General features: G+C 43.4%; 1 non-coding gene across 1 annotated transcript; it reads left to right on the forward strand.

Annotated features, from left to right (window-relative positions):
* Positions 1 to 6,846: 6,846 nt before the first annotated feature.
* Positions 6,847 to 6,953, forward strand: LOC146811943 (U6 spliceosomal RNA). Its single transcript, XR_014967140.1, has one exon. It is a non-coding gene; the product is annotated as a U6 spliceosomal RNA (small nuclear RNA).
* The last annotated feature ends 1,891 nt before the right edge of the window (positions 6,954 to 8,844 follow it).

The raw sequence follows: 8,844 nt of genomic DNA on the forward strand, positions 1-8,844 counted from the left end.
AAAAATCGGCTGGCTGTCATGATGCAATGGAATTGAAATGAAAGCATGACACAAATCAATCACCGTGTACCATTCAGCATCATGAGGAATCTGATACAAAATCACTGATGGATTTGGCACAATGGGACAACATGCTACCACAATTTTGTTAATCTTTCTCAAATCTTGTACGATCCTGAACTTCCCATTAGGTTTCTTCAGCCCCATTATCGGTGAATTACATGGGCTACTCAGTAACTCTCTCAAAACACCCTGTTGAATCATTTTGTCAATTATAGGGGTTATTCCCTCAATTATCTCCGGTGTCAACCTGTACTGTGAGATATTAGGGTAAGTGATTCCTTCTTTCACTGAAATCTTCACTGGATCTACATTATTCATTAATCCCACATCTTCTCCAGTAAAATCCCAAACTGCCGCTTTTACTGTATTCCTCAACTCCTGAGGAAAGTCATCTGGATTAAATACAGCATATGTTCCAACAATCTCACTTTCTCTATTATCTAGAGTCATCCTGTACAAAACATCCTCATCTGGTGTCTCAAAAGCTATTCCATCCGGAGTACAAAAAATTGTGCAATTCATTTTACACAATAAGTCCCTACCTAACAAGTTCACTGGACTAGTGTCGCAGACCACAAACCTGTGCATGTCTGAAAATTTCCCTATTCTTACCCTTACCAGTTCGGTAAGACGAGTCTTAATCTGTGTATTAGCTACACCAACCACTTGGATTGCTTCGTCCGAGAGAGGAAGATTTCTTATATCTGCTGACCTGACAGTTGATCTCGTCGCTCCTGTGTCTACTAAAAAAGTAACACTTTCCCCATTTATTTTCCCATCTACAAATGGTCCTGCCTGGTCTATTTCTAGAGTTGCTCCAAGTATGCACTCTTCCTCCTCTCTTCGGCACCGTCAATAGTCCCCTTCAGACTCACTCCCCTCATTCTTTAACCAGTACTGTTGTACCGGGTTTGAACGTCTCGGTTTGTTTACCTGCTCATCATTGTAGAATCCTGAGTCCTGGTTATATTTCTGAGACCCTCTATTCTGCGGCAAGGGCGGTTTTGGCTCTTGACTCTGCTGTCTGACAACCTTCTGCTGCTGCTGCTGATGATTACACCCCTCGTTCTGCACCTGTTGATTCAATGATTTATTCTCATTACTCACTAATGGTGGATTCGTACACTCGGATCTCCAATGCCCCAACTGTCCACAGTTGTGACATGGGAACTTCTTTTTGGCCTCCTCTAAATTCCCCTTTCCTTTTCCTGTGCCATATCTGGGCCTATTTCCTGGATTATTTGCTTGTTCCACCAGCTGTGCTTCTTGTCTTTCTGCAACCTTCACCTGTGCCCACATTGCTTTCTCCTTCAGCTTTCTTTGTTTTGCCTCAATTTCATCACTGAAGTACTTCGCATGTCTCAAAATCTCATCAATCTTTTTACTCTGCCAATCAACTGTGTGCTCACGAATCCTTTCACTGATTTCAGGTCTTAAGCCATATACAAACCTGTATACAAAATGACTCAAATCTTTATCACCCAAATGTTCATCTCCACTGAACTGTTTAAAAGCCAGTATCAGCCTTTCATAAAAAGCATGAACTGATTCCTTTGCTTCCTGATGTGTTCGATCTATCTTAACCCAGTCTGTCTCTTTAGGGGGTACCTTATTCTTCAGGAACACAATAACCTGCTCGTACTTCTTCATCACCTCCGGGTCTGGTGCTCCGGTTTTCAGATCTCTTGGGTATTCCTTAGCAGGCCAATCTACAACTATTTTACACTCTGCCCACAAGTCTGCTGGAACAATTATATCAAACAGACTATTCAGGTCAATCCACAGCACTTTTGACAATTTCACAAACCTGTCTACCTGCCTATACCACTCGACGGGCTTTTCTCTCAGTCGAGGGAAATCATTCGTAAATGACAAAATATCCTGTCTAGTCCATGGGACATGTACATATCCTCCTCCAGGAATCTCTCTCATAGGATAAGCATCCACTGTTTTTTCTTTTTCTCTCATAGGAAATGCTGAATAAGTCCCGTCCACTGAATCTTCTCTTTTCTTGTACCATCTATCCTTCCACTTTTCCACATCACCCCATTTTCGCAATAAGGAAATCATTCCCTTAATCTGCCCTGTTCTGCCAACATCATTTAGATTCTCAATATCCTTATCAGAGAAATCCACCCTGTAAGGCTTCTGCAAAGCTTTCACCTTATCCATATCAACTCCTAGTTCACTCGCTATTCCTTTTAACCTGTCATGTGTACTCTTAACCCTCCAGGTGATACTCTTGCACATGAATAACAACTCTCCATCATGATGATTTTTCAACATTTCTGTAGGAATTGTTCCCGCAATAAGCTCCTCTAATTCTATGCGCAACCTGGCTACATCAATTGCCTGTGAATCTTTATCCTTCTTTTGAAGAACTTTCAACCAATCATTCAAATCTTCAGCTGTTATTTCTGTAGACCTTTTCACTGCACCCACTTGTTCTGCCATCCTCTGTAGTTCCAATATTGATCCTCCTAAACAACCAGTATTTAATCCTGAATTAGGCTGTACATTTAATTCTCCACTACATGTGTCATGTCTCAACCGTCTCAAATTATTTTCTTCCGTCCTCATTCCTGATTCTTCCAAAGAACCAACCAAACCATTTCCTACATAGGGAACTGTTAAACCATTTTCACCCATTCTCTGCTTATCAAAAATAGGCATAACCGGACCTATGGTTACAGGCACTATAACAGCTTCTAGATTCTTTGTTAGCTCTCTAATTTTCTCAGTCAACTCAGATGTCGTTCTGGCTAATTCTCTTGTTTTCTCATCCCCAATTTGATTTTCTCTCTCTCGCTCTCTCTCTCTCTCCCTTTCCGTGAAAGAGCTACCACTTTTCAGATCAGGTGTCACAATTTCTGTTTTAACAATTCGCAAAGTATCTCTTATGGGAGTAGCAACTGGTGTTCTCTCTTCTGGTTCTGGTCTATATGGTGGTGGTCTCTTGTAAATCATGTCATCCAAGACTTCATCCTCATAATCATTAGCCCCATACATTCTCAATCCTGTATCAGGTACCTTTTCTGTACCCTTCCTCCCTTCCGTCTCTTCAACAGTCCTCATAGGATATAGTCCCTCTGACATACTAGCATCTCGCCATCTCCTCATTCGATCATGATGAGTTTCACGATCATATTTCCTCCCGAAAATATACCTATAATTTCCTCCACTCCTCTGCTTTTCTCGCTCATGCACTTCATCTTCCCATTCTACCAGCGCCTCAAACTGTGTTGGCCTTGGTCTAGGCTCTAGACACATCATCTTTTCCCATAAATTTCGCAATACGGCCAGATTAAATGAACCATGTTCCGGGAACGCTAAAATACCATCTTCTTTAGTGTACTTAGCCCAATTGTCTAACCAAATACAGGTATGATACCCATATTTCGCAACCATAAAGGATGCAGGAGTCCTTGTCGGAGGTAGCAATTCACCTTCTCTAGTTATTATGTTCCTATCCTTGTCGAACCACCTTTTAATTTTACCGAACAAGGATTTCTTCTTCTTGTCCTCCGTTTGGTAATACATTTTCGCCTTTACCACAACTCTCTAGTCCCTTCCGCAACTGTATGATCTTTTGTCCAATAACAGCGCGACTGACACTAACGCACCAATCCTGGAGCGTCTACGTCACCCTGTACTCCTTCCAATCCCTGCGCGGCTCACACCAACGCACTAATCACAGCGCGAGCACTGTTCTAATCCACTGTCCAATCACAGCGCGGTCTTGTCTGACGTCAGTAGTCGCTGCAGTCGCTTCAACTCTGTCTCCTGTCACTCGTCTACCCCTCCTTTACAAAGCCTTCTCAGTAGACTCTGTTTCAGATTCTACAAAAACTATTAGTTAAAACATATAAACATCTCCATTGTCTGCTTCGCTAACCACAGAATAGTAAAGAAAAGTCTTTCTCACAAGAATCCCGCTTCTCTCTAGAACAGCGCTTACCTCTGTTCCCCTACGGAATTATTACTTTCGTTGACACAGTAGTACATCCCTCTACTCTGCCCTTCTAACATGCATTCATCAACTGCTTCCTCCAGGAATGCTCCAAAGAGTCTCACAATCAACTAAATGCTCATACATTCACGCACTTTCACACCAGAAAATATAGCACATCCTCACAGAATCCTGCCTTTCCCAAGAACAGCGAACAGTCTGTCCCACTACAGAATTATAACACACGTTAACCAAGCAGCGCTTACCTCTGCCCAGTCCTTCAAACAAGCTCAGAGAATACCTATTACTTCTCCAGCAGTAAGCTTTAACGGCAAACCTTACGGATCCCTGGGACTTAAGACCAGAGTTTCACAGATAACCTTCGCTACCATACACACTCCTTTTATACTGAAAATATATCTCTAATAGTAACACACGGCGGTGCCACTGATTCCGAACCCAGACAATGCGACGCGCAACTTTAATTGTCACACGTTTTTTTCCTGCATACGTACAGGGCCAACAATCCCGTCTTTCCCGAGAGCAGCACTCACTTCCCTCTGCCCTACTACGGAACCGTCACCAGCTCCCCACGTTCCAGAAGCCGTACACACTACATATAACTCAATACGACGACTTCAACATATAGTGTTAGTACATATATCAACATCATTCAATAAATCAATAAATCCAAAAGACTATGTACAAGCAATCTATCAGATCAAGACAATAATCAAACCATCATACTGCTACCAGGAAACTGCTGCAGATCGGAGCATATAAATTCTCCCTACTTCCACGGACAGAGTAATTCCACAGTCATACGCACATATACTCATCATACGCTAGGGCCCATCACACTAGCATTCACTCTATTACTCTATCCACACTGAATATACGAGAGAAATCCTAAACAATCTGCATCTAAACTGAGGTCAATGCGACCTAATTGATCAGTCTTGAGTCATGATTTAAACCATAAGAACACATTTGGAAACCCAATAAATGACAAAGAAATAATCACCCGACACTGTGATTCAAACAAAAGGGTATTTTATCTAAATTAGTTCAAATGAAAGTCAATCAATAGCAAAATCATTATTCTCATAGTTACCTATTCTAGCTAAATGTCGTGATTTGGGTCAGGACAGGTCTCTCAGTAAAGTCTCCCGAGTCGCCGTCCTCTCAATCAGCGTCGATCCTCTCGAGCATAAGTTCGGGAAGAAGTGGCCTTAGACCCTTTCTAGTCTAACAATATTTATAGGAAAACTAACACATTAAAAGTTACAAACAAGCTCCAAGCGTCCGTTGAGCAGAGCGAGCAGGAAAGGATGTTGACTCGCAACATTTAGAAAAAACCTCCGCTCTCGAATATCTCAAAAATAAAAACACGGAAGAAGGAAGCACAAACTAAAAAATGTAACATCCATGAATGCTCTTCCTCGGAATCATAGTGAAGCCACCGCAAGTTTATCAAAGTTCATTGTGGCTTTTATTCTCTCCCAAGGATAACTGGTGACAACTGGCGTCAAGCCCGGAGCTGCTGTCCTCACGGAAACTTTTAATACAGACAGAGGCCATGGTCAGGATTTTCAACCATATTCAGCGAGGCCTCTCTTCGTATTTCATCTACTCAAATGCAGGCTGTAAATATCGGCCATCTTTGACTAGGCCAGAATGGACAATCTTAATCAAAAGAAACACAAAACAACGTTAATACATCGTAATGTTTATACAGTGTTAATTCCCACTAATACCCTTATGTGTATGTAATTATCTAGCCAACTGTAACATAAAGAAGCATTAAAAGCGTATTATTTCAAAGCGCAAACACATAACAAACAGCACTTTAGCCACACATATTTAATTAATTTGCTCACCAACTTAGTTCACTTATTAATAAAGCAACACAAATGCATCCCCACGTGTAATTCTTCATTAGTAAAGTTGATTAGTCAGAAACTTCAACATAATTAATATCTAGTAATTTATTATTAGTAATTTTAATTATGACATACAAAAATATAAGCTGTTGTTCGGGTTTTGACAGAAAACCCTGCTCCAGCAGGGGTACGGTCCGTACATTCACTGTTGGGGTGGGGGTACGGTCCGTACATACACTGGTGTACATACACGGGTGGGGGTACGGTCCGTACATACACTGGTGTACATACACGGGTGGGGGTACGGTCCGTACATTTACTGTTGGGGTGGGGGTACGGTCCGTACATACACTGGTGTACATACACGGGTGGGGGTACGGTCCGTACATTCACTGTTGGGGTGGGGGTACGGTCCGTACATACACTGGTGTACATACACGGGTGGGGGTACGGTTCGTACATTCACTGTTGGGGTGGGGGTACGGTCCGTACATACACTGGTGTACATACACGGGTGGGGGTACGGTCCATACATACACTGGTGTACATACACTGGTGTACGTACACTGGTGTACATACCCGGGTGGGAGTTCGGTCCGTAGGGTGTTTTTTCCATACAGTTGTAACATCGGACGCCCCGTACGGATCGTACTTGCGCGCTCGGGCTTCACTTTTCACATTTGTATGTAAAATCGTCCGGGGATGTGTCGGACACGTTTTCCGACCGGAGGACGTGTGGGAGAATTTTCCAAATGCGATTCGTATGGACTTTTTCCCATACGAATCGTACTTGGCAGTTTGTACGGCGCTTTTACCATTTGTACGGAAAAAAGTCCAGATTCAATTCGGTTGGGGAAAATTTTTCCAGGATCGTAATCGGCACCTAAATCTCCGACTTCCGGTTCTGCCTTCGGCAGACCGGACGGTCCTCGACCTAAAAATCAGCTTCTTGTGCTCGCTTTGGCAGCACATATACTAAAATTGGAACAATACACAGAAGATTAGCATGGCCCCTGCACAAGGATGACATGCAAATTTGTGAAGCATTCCATATTTTTTAATAGTGTTCTCGCCTATGACATGGACCCTCATTTCTTTACTATTCATGATGGGGGAAGTTCTTGTTTTGTTGTTTCTCACATCTCTTCTGTGTCTTTTCCTCCTGTATTTCTGTTAATCGGTTGTAAAGCCCGGCTTTGCCTGACAAATAGTGACTGGGTCTGAGGAAAGTCCCAGTTTGCAAAAGCCCAAGGAATTAAAAAGGTGAGGGGGGAGGGGAAACAGGCTGCGGGTGTCTGGCAGTGAAGTGCTGAATATGCCGGGGGTAAAGTGTGATGCTCCTAAGCATCTGAAATGACCATAACATAGAGCTCTGGTCTATCTCAGCCTAAACCTCAGCGCTCCAGGGGAGACTATGCCCATAGGTGCTATACCGATGGATCAACTGTCCAGTGTGCATTCTTCCATAACTATGAGAAAGTGGGGAATGGGGGCAGAGTGCTCGCAATGCGTGTAGGGCCGGCGCCAACGTTAGGGTGACCAACTGTTGGTAATTTTCACAGACAGTCCGTAATTTAGCCCTAAAGTCTGTTGTCCGTGACAGAAGTCTTAATGGACGGCATTTGTCTGTAATTTTAGCCTCTCCCTAGAAGACCGACCAAAGTTCATCCCCACAATTGTAATTCCCAGGCTGATGGGAAGGAGTCTCCTGTGCTGCATTCTGGAGGGAGGGGCAGACGGCTGAAAAGATGGAAGCCTTCTTGCCAGAGTGTCTGCTTACCCAAAGACATGCAAATGAGTGTAATCAGCAAATGTAAAGGCTGCTTTGGAACCAGTATTGTTTTAAATTGATGGAGTCACTTGAAACTTCCTGATAATAGGCATTATCGGCTATGCGGAGCCCATAACTTTAAAAATCGCTTTGAATTGCAGTGGGCCCTGTCTTCACAAGGGTCTCACGTTGGTGTAATATTCACAAGGAAAACTGATTTTCCCCAAGACTGCGCTGCTTGTCTCAGAAGTACCAGCGCATTCACTCTCTGATAGACAATAAGAGAGGGTGTTTTGAAAAGTTATGAGTTATGACTGCAAGGCTCAGTACATTTTGTGTGAAAACCAAGACACACCGGCCCATTGACACATAAAAACGGAAACGCACTTTTTAAAAATCATTCTCACGTTCCGGCAGTTATTTGTGCTGGGTGTAATTATTTTTCCCTCTGAAGTAAAATTGTGACGTAAGTGCATTATACAGAAACATTAATCGTCACCTCTGCTTAACCCCCTCACACGCTGTTTTTGCTTAACTGAGCTTTTTTTTTAATTAGCTCCTAATATGAGGTCTATAGGGTTGCAACATCTGAGAGGAATGCCTGCAAGACAGCTCTTCTAATATTTCACTGATATGGTTCGAATGTCTATTTGAGTGCACCAAGTAACAAATGGAGTCTATTACAGGTGTTGGTGAAGTAAAGTGCAGCTGCATTGTTCTTTTAATGGAGGTGTTTTCGCTTATTGATTTCTGATGCAGGCCTCTACACTATGTACTCATCACCTCAGATCTCCACCATCCTCTTCTCTTAAAGGAACCATGTAAATAAAAAAATGTATGTGTCTTGTAAAGCGCACTGCTGCCCTGAGGCATCGTGGCGCTGTAGACCGCTGGGGAACCCGTCCTGGCTATCCCTGTGAGATGGTCCCTCCAGGATATCTCCAAGGTGAAACCAGGCATCCCCGGCGAATGTGGGGGGCCGTTGTGGAGATGAGGCAAGCTAATGCCCAGAGTTGCTGAGTGTGATCCCTGGTTAGAGTAGGCACCAAAGCGAGAATTATCGAGTCCGCTGGCCCTGGTCCACGATCCTGCCGCGTCAGGAATTGAACCCTGGTACCAGGCCGTCCTCTGCTTCCAGGTCTGCTGCCGCTAACCAGTGAGCCACACCAATCCACCTA

The sequence above is a fragment of the Triturus cristatus genome, chromosome 7 (assembly GCF_964204655.1).
Source record: "Triturus cristatus chromosome 7, aTriCri1.1, whole genome shotgun sequence".
NCBI classification, from domain to species: domain Eukaryota; kingdom Metazoa; phylum Chordata; class Amphibia; order Caudata; family Salamandridae; genus Triturus; species Triturus cristatus.